Below are 11,319 nucleotides of genomic sequence, written 5' to 3' on the forward strand. Positions count from 1 at the left end.
GTCCCTGTCAAATGAATTAAATTAAATTACTGCTACCACTGTCTGTATTAGAGGGGGAAAAAAATGGTAGGGGTGGCCAATGATTGGCTGAGGGTGGCCATGGCCCCCCATCTACCACCGCCCCTGCATTATATAGCATTAATACATATAAGTGCCTCTGATTTAATTTATTCTCTTGCCAATGCCAGCAAGGCTAAAAAATTGAACAGCAGCCCCCTCTAGTGGCCGGCAGTAACCCTTAACGCCAAATTAAAGACATCAGTTAAAGAAGCCTGATTCTGCCACCCTAATAACCGAAAAAAAAAAACATATATGTATTTATGTACAGCGTTGGAAATAACAAGTTATTTAGTAACAGGTTACAGTAACTATGTTACTTTATAAGAATATAGCACTGGAAATATTTTTTAAAAGTCAGTAACAAGTTAGTTGTTACTATGCTTTAATCAGATTTGTTATTCGTTACCATTTATGCAGAAGGAGTTTCCTGGTGCTACGTTGCCTGGATACGATACGTAACTTCAGTGTGAACACAGAGGAGGGAACATGCTGCAGAGCCACTGATTGAATGACAGCGTTCCTACAGTAAAGCATGGGCGTAGAAAGCACCGGAGACAGGGGGGACATGCCCTCCTGTGATTTACAGATACCCTGCTCTGTCCCCTCCACTGGCTATATGTGTTGGATCCTTCTACCACTACCACAAGGTGTTTGTATTGTTTTTCATAATTTACATTAGTTCCAGTTTTAATTTATTCCATCCGATTTATATTTTCTAATGGCTGCACACTTTAGCTTATGTGTCTGAATGGTTTAACCCACACTTGTTCTTTTCTTTGAGGTTCTGCAAATGCAGATCAGCTGGAGGTGGCAGCCTGGAACAAACCACTTTTCCAAAGGACTGAGGGGGGAATTTTGTTTAAGTTGCCTTAATTATTCTGTTAAAATAATAACAAAGATATATGACTGTATACTAGGAGCAAAGCATTAACTTACCAGTCTAATAATAAAGTTGAGAAAAGAGAGTCGGCTGCAAAATCAATGGCTCAGTGTTGTTTTTCGTCAACGATGGCGAAATTATTTCATTGAAGCTCCTTTCTTTCATGATGATAATGAGAACTGACAAGCTAAACATGAACAGTGACAAAAACATGACGAGTCATGGGTGTGAGTTTTTGTTAACGGGACGAGACTAATTAGAAAATGTAGCAGGTGGTCTGTTAGACGTTTAAAATGTGCTGCTGTTTCCTGTTTGGTCTCAGTGCCACCCAGGCGTGCAGCGCTGCACATTCTGCATGACCACAGATGAACCATGGCAGCAGCAGCAGGGGCGAAAATAGGCTCAACTCTGAAAAACTCTGCTCTTCCAGCTTTGCTTGTACAGATATGCATCTTTGTTAGCTCAGAGTGTTCGCTTTACACTCCACAATGATGGTTCCCTCTCAGCAGTATGGCTCTTCCTGCCCTCACTACTTAATAAAATACGAAGCTGATCATCCTCTGCCAAGCTTAAAAAAATCCTTTTGTCTAACTATTAAGATTTTATTTCTTTCAGCTCATAAGAGGTGATACTAATCATTCTTTAACTTCTATCAAAAGGAATCTCTAAATTATATCCAAAGAAAATATTTTATTGCATTCTGTTTATTTTTTGGATAAAGATCAAGGTGAAAAGGTAAATAGATCTTTGAATATTTCGCTCTCATTGTTCTCGTTTTTGTCTATTTGAATATTTCAGCATTTTAGTTAACATATTGAAATTTAGGTCCCGATTCCCACGGCATTATAAGCCAATATGAATGTTCTCTGTGTTTTTTTTTATGTCAGACCCCAAAGGAATTTAAATCTACTTTAACCCCTGAGCAGCGGTAACCAAAGGGCAAATTCTTTTTTTTTAGCTTTTTTGGAGTGATAGAGATTTTATTGATCTATGTGTAACGCATAATTTATAATAGATCAGGAAGCGTTTGCGTTAATGCACGACACTGCTGATTTGTACTTGTATTTTTGCAAATTTGTAACTATGTGAATTGCATTCATAACTTCTAAACTTGCATTATCATAGATGAAACACCTAATGTCACTTTAGGCAGTAATAAATACAAATCTTGTATTTATTCTTGTTTATTGATTTACATTTACAAAATCAAACACCTATGCAAAAGTTTTTGTTAATTATCTTGACCAGCACAGAAGGAACATAAGACACAAGGAAATAACAGAAACTAAGAACAATAAAGGAAGGAAGGAACCTAAGGGGACCATTAACAAAGGAAGAAGGGGTAAAAAAGATTAGCTTTAATTCATCATGACTAAAATGTGATTGTTTAAGGCTCTTTGTTTATGTTTGACACTAGAGGGCACACTCTCTCCAATGTTTTAATCCCACTTCCACTCTTCCACTCACATGTCATTATAAGGTCAGTTTAGAAGGGTTAATTTATTATCATATTTCATTTATTTTATTAAATAGATAGACTTAAAGGGGTGATAGAATGATTATATAGGGTATTTTGTGCTGGTCTTTAAGGTCTCTGAAAAGGGTGTGTAACATTGGTTGGGCTGAAAATGGCATTTTTGCTGTTCTATGAGCCCTAATGCAAGCCTGATTAGAAGCCCTAGAATGAAACGACAGGTTTTCTTCCTTTTATGGTATGCTCATCAATATTTAGACGAGCTCTGTGCTGATTGGTTGGTTTATAACGAGCGAAGCTGCTGAGCAAAGACGCATCATAGCAACAAGCACTCCCTCACTGAAACATCATATGTCCTCTTTTTCCCGGACATGTCCTACTTTTCATACCTAAGAAAATATCTTGGGGGAATTTAAAATCGTCCAGGATTTTGGTCGACTACAGTGCAACTCCTCCGGCTGAGGACGGGCGGCTCATGGCGCTGTGCAGAGGTCCGGTCCAGTCAGTGGCCCAGCAGTCGACACTTCATACCCCCCCTCCCTTGGGCCAGTGAAGCTGTGGGCTGGTCTGAATCTCAATTTCGGGACGTGAAAAAAGTACAGGCCAGAACCAAATAAGGCAACATCCCCGAATTGACGTCAATTCGGTGATTCGTTTTAGAATCATGAGATTTGCAGAGAAAGGAGGTGTCGGTGGGGTTGGAACTTCTCTGTACGTCCAGCTCATCTAATCTAATCTTTCACCCACTGAACTATTGTTATTCATCTATGACAATGTAACTCAGTTTTGCATTCTACGACCCCTTTAAGATTGGTGTTCATTTTCTCTTTTTCTTCAAAAGTGGACAAAATGTTGAAATGAGATATCCGTTAAACACTCAGAACTCCAGAGAAGCAACTTAAAACTATTTTCGACTCATCAAAAACTCCCTTTGTTTCCGGCTGCCAGTATTAGGTGAGCGTGCCCAGCTGAAGGGTGTGAGTTCCACTGTGTTAAAGAGAATCTGAACTCAACATGTAACCACAGAGCTACTAACATAGAACACTGTGTTTGTACAGTGAGGGTCTCTCTTACTCCTTTTTAAGACTACCACAAAATGTAAATTAACCTTTCAGGTCATTTTAGAGCATTGTTCTGACTTTAAACATGGTTAAAAACTCCTATAATGCTTTTTCATTATATATATGTCTAATGTTGACACTGCTGATCTTAACATGATAACTCTGGAAACTTTTTTTTTTTATATGACTCATTGATGATCTGGCTTGTAACCTATTTCACTGAAAGTGCAAACTTTACGTCTGAAACAGCTGAAAGCTTATCTTCAAACTGGACTGAGGTTGTATGATGAGTGGAACAGAAAGCACCAACTGGGTTTTTATCTTCATTGTTTGTCTTCATGAAAATAAGCCGGTTTCCAGGAAGTAACCTGAAAGTAATTACAGGTGGAGTTTTGCTTCTATTTTTATACCAGATTTAAAAGTCTGGTGGATACGGTAAAATATTACAATGGCGATAAGTCATACAGATGCATCAGCAGGAAGGATGATTCTGTGTATGTTTATACATCTGAATCATGTGTGGACATATATTTTGAGCCCAGTTTGCAAGTAACACCATGTTATGCAATTAAATTCTGTTTACATTTATATTATTCAGTCAAATGACTTTTGGCCTTTTATGTGTTGTCCTGTGAACTCAAACCCAGATAAATAAGTTACAAGTGTGATTCGAGCTCAAATCAAGTTCAATCAGGTAACTCTACACACATGTGGGTGTGATGGCCAAACCCATGGCTGCACCTTAAGTGTGGACTATACACGCACCTTTATTTATTTAATCCAAACACATACTTTAGTTTGCAATAAAACTTTATTGTTAGTTCAAATGCATGTGTTGTATTTGTAAGAGTGCACATTTAGGTCACTGTATTTGTTTCTTTCTGTTTTTGTCACTAAACTGTTTCTTAACTATGGTGCCTAGGAGTTTGGCCAGACAAAAGATGGCAGCCAGGGCTCAGATCTGCTAAATGCAGGAGGCGAAATTGGACTGTTCCATCAGTTGCTGCTCAAAGGGGGGAATTTGGATTTTCCTTTCCTCATTTTTTGCATTTTTCACTTAGGATTTGTTTTGCTGTGTGTTTTCATTTTTCTAAGATATAGATTAGTTTTTTGCCAAACCTAATTGTACTGCCAATGTTTGTCATTTGTGGTTGTTTGTTTAGTTTGAATTACCTCCTTTTTGGTTGACCTCTTTTATGACTTGTACCCATGTATTTTTTGTAAGTTTCTTGTTTGGGTTAACATAAAAAACCCTATTTTTGTATTAATTCCTGTGACTCCTGATGCTTTTTACCTCAGTCCCTCACAATGGGATAAATTCACAACCGCTTGCAATCAAAATATAAGACTTTTTTAATAAAAAAGAACAATCATTCAACTTAAGGTCAAACATATTTCAATTAAAAAATCTTGACTTAATTATTGAAACTCAACTAAATTAAGCTACTATGTGGTTGAAAACCATAATCGGTAAAATTATGCAATTATGTCAGGTTTTGGCACGTATTTTATGTTTGACAACCACAGTTTGGAATGAGGTCAAATTAGCCTTTAAACTAATTTAGAGCACTATAAAGCTCTCAAACCAATTTAAAATGCAAATTTAAGAGACAAATAAAAGATTAGTTGGTAAATATAAGTGTTTTCCTTAATTAGAAATCAATGATGGTTCACATAATTCATTCTTAAACTTGGATTGTTCCTGAGAGAATCATTAAGTGGGGACTCATTTTAAAGAAACCCTTGGAAATATTTAAGAAATAAAATGTAATGATCTTATCAGGAAGCATATAATCATTAACAGTCACTACTAGCTTCCTTATAGGCTTTATTTACTTAACAGTAAACACATTAAATAATTTAAAAAAATGTGTTTTTAAAGAGTTATAAAAGCGTACAAAAGTTAAAGGGTTATATTAAATTTTCATTTGGACAAATGCTCATTGTGATGGTTTGTTTCTCTGTCATGAGGCCCTGCGAGTTTTTTTTAAACCAGGCTGTATATGCAGGGAGATTTCATGTTGGTTATCAAGAATATAAATTGATTGCATTTTTTGTAATTTGGTGTTTTCTGTTTTTTTACAGAGACAGTTTTTGTTTCTCTCTTAGGTTTATGTTTTGTTTTTAGTTAATCCGACTCTTTTTTGGTGTCTTTAATCCCACTGTTCACATGAGAGGGCGAAATAAATTTTTTTTTTTTTTTTTCTTCTTATCTGATTGTTTTTCCTTGGTCACTGTCCCAAGCATACTGTGAGCTGGGAGACAATATTGTATCAGATCTGATTGTTTGCTGTGTTTATTTTCACCTGATTGCTGTGAAGCCTTATGAGAGCCTGCAGCTTTCTTCTTCTGGTTATGCAGGTTTGTCCACTATCCACCTGCATGTCAGAGTATAAATAGTATATTGTCTGCCTTAAGCCATCAGTGTTGCAAAAAGAGAGGAATATGACTTTTTTTGGTTTAATAAAAAACGTCAATTTTTTTTTTACAACCTATCTTGTCTTATCTTTATTGTCACAAAAGAACTTTACCATATGGGAACAAAGAATTTGGTCCCCATAAGGACTTAGATCCCCATGATGTGACTGTGTAAACAGATTAAAGTCCCCAAACTGTCATGAAAACAAGTCCACACACACAATTTAATAGCTGGAAACCCAGCTATGAATCCCCCCCATTGTGGGGTCATCTCCAGGATCGACGGGCAAAGAGAATTGAGTATGGGGCTTGCAAAGGCTCCTTACCAAACACAGCAGGAGGAGCATCACGTCTCCAGCTTATGCTTGGCAGTCTCCTGCTCTGCAAGGTCCATCTTTGTCCAAAATTAATATCATGGCTTATGGCATGACGACCTAGGAATCTGCAGCAACCAATACTTAATCTGAGGGTTAATAGGTTAGATCAACAAAACACTCACTATGGCTGCAGCTGATTAAAATGCATCTAGCAGGTGGGGGATTTTTGTGAACAAACATCCCCATTAAGGCCAAAGAAAACAACAGATAAACACTTAAAGGCAGTTTAGGTTAGTAAATATAGTCAGAGCTTTAAGGTTTAGTTATAGTTGCACTTTGGGGGATGCTATGGATGGTGTGAGAGCTTGAACAAGCATTGCTAATGCTGGTACGGCACTCTCTGCAAACACATGGCGCAGTACACCACATAATCAGCAGAAGGGTAGAAAGAGAAAGAAATGTGTTACACACTCGCTGTGTTCGCTATTCAACACAGTATTTCTTATTACGTTAAAACTGATTGTTGGACTGAGAGTAAAAGCAAGAGGACACAACCTTCTGACCTCTTTGTAGAAGATATACTAATATTTTCTACTAAAGAGGATAAATATGATTAAAGAAAACATCTCCCTCTATATTTGAGCCTTCACTTATATTAACTTTTCTTTCTTTGTTGCTTACAGTGGAAGGAACAATGGATTACAAACTGGGAAGGGTGGGTGGTGGTAATTACTTAGCTCAAAGGGAATTAAGTAATTCTCTCTTTTCCGGATAAACTAAAGATTCAGTCAGACATTGACTACTAATGCAGAAAAAATCCATTTAAATTGGATTAAAACCACTGTTCCTGCTTTCTCAGCTCCATCTGAAACTGAAATTTGACATCATGGTACTTTACGTTTGGGGATTTTTTTTGTTTTGTTATGTCGCTATAGTTATTTTCACTCTGTTGTTACTTTAGAAAGCAGAACAAAGGCTAATTTCCTCAAAAGTTTAGACAGCCTTCTTGGCACATGGATGAGTTTTTGCAGATATTCCAAAAAAAGAAAGATAAACTCAAACTGCGTCTAAGTTAAAAAGAACTGGTGTTTGTCATACATGGCATACATAAACTTTAGGCTTAATCACAGCCAGACCTGCAAAATCAATAAGCTACCCAGACTGCACCAACATGGAGCAGGCAAATAGATCTAAAAAAAAAAAAAAGAAACGCATCATGCCACAAGCTAAATAAAATTCAGAGACAAATTAAAAACAAAATTGTTGACATCATGGTGGATGTGGGATGGCTGCTTCCACACTTTAAATTGGCAGAACCACAAGCTTTGCTCTCTAGAAGGATGTCTAGAACAGGCATCACTTTAGCTCACGTTTATTTTGAAAGACTTACCCCCTGAAAAGCTCTCTTGTAAATTGAAACAGAGTCGCAGCAAAGATGAGACCAATATAGTTTTTTAATCCTCTGAAAAAAAAAGATTTAGGTTCTTTAATCAATTAAATCTGTCATAATGGGTTTCTGAATGCTAGCCCATATGCAGAACACAACTCTGAGACAGGGAAAAAGTTCAAAGGTTTAATAAAGAAGAGGTGCAAAAACAGGTCGGGGGGGTAATCAGGTCCAGGGCTGGTCACGGCTGGGTTACTGTCCTGGAGCTTGAGCAGAGCAGCAGAGGGGGAGAAAACCAGGAGGGTTCAGAGGCTGACGGCAGACTGAGGGCTTGGTGGAGGCTAAGCTTGGTTAGAGCTTGTAGATCTCCAGGTTTGAGTTTCCCTTCCAGATTCTTCTGGGAGCAGGCTGGCTGATCTTTGACAGGTTAGGTTCTCCAGGGTTCTTCTGAGATCAGACAGACAGATTTCCACCAGAGAAATTCTTCAGGGGGTTTCTGGTTCCTGGCAGGTTCAACCTGGAAAGCAGAGAAGACAAAACGGATCAGGTTCTGGTTCAGGTATCGTAGTCTGGAGACTAGACAGACAGGTTGGCTCAGGGTTTGCTGTACCTTAACTGACTAACACTCTGGCACCGGAGTGAGGTTCTCAGCCCGCTTAAGTATTGGTCTCCTGATGAGCCGATGAGGAACAGCTGGTGAAGTCAGCTCCAGCTTCAGGAGATCCAATACGCCCCCTGGTGGAGAAAGGTAGACAGAACCCCAGATCCCAACAGTAACACAAACCCCTAGGAAGGGATCCTCGGCGCCCTCTGGTGGGCAAGCCTCAGGATCCCAACAAAATTATCATAATAAAACTGTCTCTCATATTTGATTACAGATTGAAAACTCTTCATAGCCCAGTAGGTAGATTTTAGCAGGCCTTAACCATCGTTGTCTAGAATCCTTTGCCCCATTTACACTACCCTTTTAAAACCGTGCCGAGATCAGTCCGAGGACGATAACCGTTGAGTGTAAATGGCGTGCACACCGAATGCTAACGTGTGGTAAGGAACCAAGCTGAGCACAGTTATCTGATCCAAGCTCAGTCTGAACTTGGCACGGTTCAGTTTCAGAGGGGTAGTATAAATGGGCCTTTTGTTTTCAGAGAACAACTGAACCGTATCGAGCTCGACTGTTGAACTAGTACTAGATTTATCACGGTTTGGTTCTTTCTTGCACGTTTCAGTTTAGTTGCGTTCCATTTACTCTCATCAGTTCTCTCGGNGCACGTTTCAGTTTAGTTGCGTTCCATTTACTCTCATCAGTTCTCTCGGTTACCATGCTCGGACTGTTCTCAGCCCGGTTTCAAAAGGTTGGTGTAAATGGGACTTAACTCACGAAGAGGCGCTGAACAAGTATACAAAGAAACCTTCAAAACGAAGGAAAAAGTCTTACAGAGATCTTACTTAATATAGAGTATGCAAGAAATAGAGAATAAGACAAAACTTAACATACAGGAATAAAACCATCAAAACCCCGACAACATAAGCAATAATGAGGACAAGATAAGGTGAGACCTATAGAACATAATGAACGACGGGGACATGCTGAAAACAAAACAAATCCCGAAAAACCAGAGGAGTGTTTCACTAAAGCAGAATGTAGAAAACTAGGAAAAGAGATCAAGTCAGGATAATCTGTGTATCCTGGCTTCCTGTTTCACTAAGGTCAAGTCAGGCTCCATAGGAGGGGTTACATCAAGCAAGTGTTAAGTAATCAAGCTAAATGCAAGTCTGTAGCTTTATTCCACAGACCATAAGGTAGATCACAGATTTACTGATTCAAAAACAATACTGGCTGCACCAAATGTCTAAATAGCCTAAAATACACATTAGCTAACCACTTCTCTTCTTTGTCTTTTTTTTTCAAACAAAAAAACCTAAAAACTAACATTTGAAGCTACTATTGCAGCATGGGCTCTGTGCTGAAATGTAGGACCTTGGTGTCAGCACAGGTATCGGATACCATAACAATAATTGGACCACCGTTCAGTGGCCTTTAGGTGGAAACGAGCAGCAAACGATGAAACTAGCTGCAAAAACATTCATGAAGCAAACTCAGAACAAACCCATCCCTGGGTTTATAAATCCAGGATAAGCCTGTAATTATCTCTTTTCCTGGATTTATTAACTCTGTTTTTGTAAAACAGACCAGTGGAGTCTAAATTTGGTAGAAATCCCAAAAACATGATGATTGATGCTCTAATTTTAGACTTTATCTTTGGGAGTATCCATTATCTGGAATTCCCATCCTGCAGCCTGACCAATTAAACTGTAACTTTATGAAAAAATTAACAGTTTTTTTTTTTTTTTTTTGCAGAAAGAAGGCTAAGTTTCGGACTAAATATTGATGCAAGCTTGTTTATCCTATATTAAACATCTATAGGAGGTTTTTTAATCACTTAATTTTCACAGATTTTTTCCCCTACCCATAACCGTCCAAAAACAAACAAAAAAAAAAATCAGTATTTGTATTCACCAATTTCCTTTCTATTGCTTTTGTTGGTCTGGACTCTGATAATCAGCAATGTTCCTACTTTCTCTAGAATGCAAGGCTTCTCGTTTTTCTTTAAATTAAATGTCGAACCTCAAAAAACCTCCTAAGTTGCTCCTTCCCGACTGAACAAACCAAACGTCGTATACTACAGCCAGTTCACAGGAAGACTACAGTCAAGGATCTTTTTGAACATCCGTTTTTTGGTCTCTGACTCATCTTCACTTATCTTGCATCTTTCAGTTTCCTCTACTTGAGCAACTTCCTTTCTGTGACAAATACGCTCTAGTTCCCTTTCACCTGCACATATCTGCTTTTCTGGAAATTCAAAAGAGTATCTCTTTAAATCCCATTTTCGACATTTGTCGCTCACCACTTCTTTGCTATTTAGACTGTTTCCCCCATGTTTTCAAACATGAAATTGTTTTCTGTTGATGATCCAAAGCCATGAGGCCCCAAACTATAATCATAAAACATTTTGAAGGGAGCTATAAACAAATGGAGCAGGGATTGTGTGTTCTTCCTATTCTGGTATCATACATGTTTTAAAATGAATGAATGCTTTAGCTTTTAAACAGGACAGAGGAAAGAAACAGACGCTGATTGGACTGAATCTGAAGTCTCTTGAACTTGTTTACAGTACAAGACGGTAACACATTTCCTGTGCAGCCTCTGTTTACCAAAGGGCTCAATGTCTGTCTCTTGTTCTTATAAACTTTCACTGGAGAGGTCCAGCTGGACGTTCACACCACTTGTTAAACATAAATCTACTCTCTGGGCAGGAGCCCCACACATCGACTGAAGAAATAAAACAGCTGAAATGAAATGAGGCATATTCTTGTTCAGTTCAGTTAGGGTTGATATATTTATCTTTATTAAAGCTGTAACAAAAAATTTAGTTTTTTTTTAATTTTATTTTGAGGTTTAAACACTTTTGGTTTGGTCCCTTTGGAGCATTTCAGTTGTGCAGTGTTCAAAACAAATAGCAGGACTACAAACTGCAAAACCTTATTGATAAAAATGAATCACTTGCCCAAAATGGATAGCTTGTCAGGAAGAGATGTTTGTTTGGAGGACCCAAATGCAGAGACGAGTGGGCAGAGGTGAATATAAGTGGTTCAATAGGTTCACAGGCACTGAGGCAGGAATCAAAAAATCCAACAAAAAATAACTAACGAACCAGAACCAA

The sequence above is a fragment of the Cyprinodon variegatus genome, unplaced genomic scaffold (genome assembly GCF_000732505.1).
Source record: "Cyprinodon variegatus isolate N-32 unplaced genomic scaffold, C_variegatus-1.0 Scaffold607, whole genome shotgun sequence".
Lineage (NCBI taxonomy): Eukaryota > Metazoa > Chordata > Actinopteri > Cyprinodontiformes > Cyprinodontidae > Cyprinodon > Cyprinodon variegatus.